A 2914-nucleotide genomic window follows, 5' to 3' on the forward strand; every position below is an offset into this window, starting at 1 on the left:
GACCCGTCTGTGAAGCGCCAGATGTGTAGCCCAGCACATTCCCCACTGGGTTTATGTACATGGGTCAAATCATTGACTCTTTTGGGTCATTGTTGGGGAGGGAGTTATATTGACCCCTGAGGAATTCTTTGCCGAATAAAGTCAGTGGGCTTAAGCCGGGTGTGATGAAGCCACATCAAGATCCCGTCGACTTTGACTGCTGTGTGAGTGGTCCTTTCCAGGCAGGAGTCAGTTTTTGGGTGGCACATTTCTTTACCCAAATAGCGTCACCAGTTTGGAAGGGATGAACTAGATACAGGCCGATCATCTAGGACGTGCTTCTGGTCTGCTTTCTAGGAAGACTGTAAAGCCTGAAAGAACTTGAGTAAACTTTGGTTATGGATTTCAGCTTTTCTAGATTGGGGTTCCATGTAAGCTGGTGAGATGGGTAGGTCAGGGTCTGGAAGAGTCACAAGAATCTGTAAAGGCCCCACTGGTATTAGGGCAGCCTCCTGGGCTGCTTTGTCTGCAGCCTAGTTCCCTCTTGCTTAGGCAGCAAGGTTTGAGCAATTTTAAAATTCCTTAACATACATTCTAATACAGTCGAGTTTCAGGAGGAGCTATTACTCATGTTGCAGGGAGGGACCCGATTGCCTCCTCCTTAAAAAATACCTGAATAAAAGAACTAATCCAAATAAGGCTTATTTTCTAACTTCATTTGTCCCAGATTGTGGACAGCAAATGAGACTAATCAGATTAACATAAACGATTTAACCTTTGTTTACGGGGGCAAATGCACATCATTTAATCCCAGGTGTCCTTGGTTTAAGGAAGATGGGATTTCTGCTCAGTTTCCCTATTGGACTTGTCCCAGCTTACTGGCCTATCATCCATTCAACTTTCTTTCAACATTTCTCTTTTCCTTCTCATCACATACACACCCTTCACAAATTTCACACTTTCAAATTAGCCTTCACACCTTCTGTCTGTGTCCTTCAAAAATGCATAACCATGCCTCAGACCTTCCATTAAGTATTTCTCTTTATCTTCCTCCCATCACACCAAAGCCATACTTTCCAGTTAGTTAGACCTCTTAGCCTTAATTTGTAGGGGACATGTAAATAGTTAACATTCCTCAGATTAGCAATACATTCATATTTTTTTAAGAGATACAAACAGAAATTTCACTAGCTAAACAATTTTAAACAACAAAGACACATATTTAAACAATAAAGATAGATTACATTCCCCATTCACCACGGAAACTCAGGAGATGTTCAGAAGGTTTTTTTCAAAGGAAACAAAACAAACAAAAATACTTTTACACTGGCGCGCGCCACATTTACACCACAAAATGCCAACAAATCAGTTTCCTAGATCAGAAATCCATTCACACAATCCCCCAAAATTACGTTGACTGTAAGTAGTAGAGCCACCTGTTACTACCCGCAAACAATGTGTTCATAACCTCCATTGAAATAGTTTTTCTCCTTAAAAGCGGCGAAATGACAAAATCGACAGACTGGACACATTGGACTCACAGATACATTGGACTCACAAACAAGAACCAAAACCACTCACAAACAAATCTAAATCCAAAACCAAAACGGCTCACAAAAATCCAAAACAAATCCAAGAAAACCAAGGCCAGAAGTGCCCTCTGACGTCTCAGGGGAACCAAGGAAGGAGAAGTTAGGCCGAGTCCAGCCCTTCTCACAATCCACCACCAGTGACCCGTCCCAGAGCTCCAGAACTTACCTCTGGAGGATTTCCCAGGTGACTCAGATGAAATTTTTTTTTTTTAGGGACGGGCGAACGTCCCCTGTCTGTTCGCTGGATCAGAAGGGAGTTCTCCTGGGCCCTGGAACTTCTCAGTGTGTGGGTTCCTTGCTCTCCTTCTACTCTGACCAACCGCCAGTGATGGTAGGGCATGGGCCTGACGCTTCAGTGCCAGCTATTTTCTGGGCTACTAAGCAGGATACCAGGCTTTCTCCGTGCATTGGCTCCAAGTCTTCAGAGCTCAGACAGGGCTCCTTAAAACATGATACTCCAGTCAAAGTTCCTGGTTAATAAAACCACTATTGGGAACTGGTATTATTGAATTTATGCAAAGAAATGTATTGCCATGATTTATTTAGCATTGCCAAATTTCGGAGGAATTACATAAGGAGAAAAAGCCACTGACCTGCCTTAAGATCTTCTGATTTTCCTTGCCAGTCCTTTTTATGGACTCTCCAGAGTTATACTCTCTCTGGCTTACTGGCCTGTACCATTTGATTAATTTCCTTTCAACATTTCTCTTCTCCTTCTTATCACATACACAACCTTTCTAAATTTCATACTTTCACATTAGCCTTTAAACCTTCCTTCTATGTCCTTTAAAAATGCGTAACTATGCCACAGACCTTCTACTCAGTAATTCCTTATTCTTAAATCCCTGAGTTGCCAGGAACTCATTACCTAGAGCCATCGAGGCAATTTAGAGGAATTGCACGGTCCTGGTCTGGGGACCACAGACAACTGGAACGCAGTATCTGTGGCCACGAAAACTATTTAGGATAATTGTGCTGTCCTGTTTCATTATGCAATTTCAAGTATTGGAGGGGTTAAGGAAAACAAAACGGGGCAGAGAGAAACTTACTGTGCTTAGTAGTAGCTTGTGGCCTTGAGTCCAACATATTTCAGATAAGTAAATATCAACAAAACTTCTGGTCTGCTGATTGAATGGGATGATTAATATAATTCAGAAAATCAAAATAACCTGTCCATTGTAAAACAAAGCAAATAGGTACCATACTTCACCGGTAATTATAAAAATTAATATTCCATCTTGTGTATAATTTGCACATCAGCCCTCCCTCCAAGTCTTTGAACCCACGAAAGCCACGCTGGCCATGGACTCTCGCATAGAGGCCCAGTGAACAAAAATTTGAGC

General features: G+C 42.1%; 1 long non-coding RNA gene across 1 annotated transcript in view; it reads right to left on the bottom strand.

The window, feature by feature from the left end:
• Positions 1–1103, bottom strand: part of LOC102769326 — a 3026-nt gene extending 1923 nt beyond the window's left edge. Inside the window, exon 1 of the long non-coding RNA XR_435815.1 lies at positions 1002–1103. This is a non-coding gene — a long non-coding RNA (uncharacterized LOC102769326). The remainder of the gene's footprint in view (positions 1–1001) is intronic.
• Positions 1104–2914: the final 1811 nt, after the last annotated feature.

The sequence above is a fragment of the Myotis davidii genome, unplaced genomic scaffold, assembly GCF_000327345.1.
Source record: "Myotis davidii unplaced genomic scaffold, ASM32734v1 scaffold960, whole genome shotgun sequence".
Lineage (NCBI taxonomy): Eukaryota > Metazoa > Chordata > Mammalia > Chiroptera > Vespertilionidae > Myotis > Myotis davidii.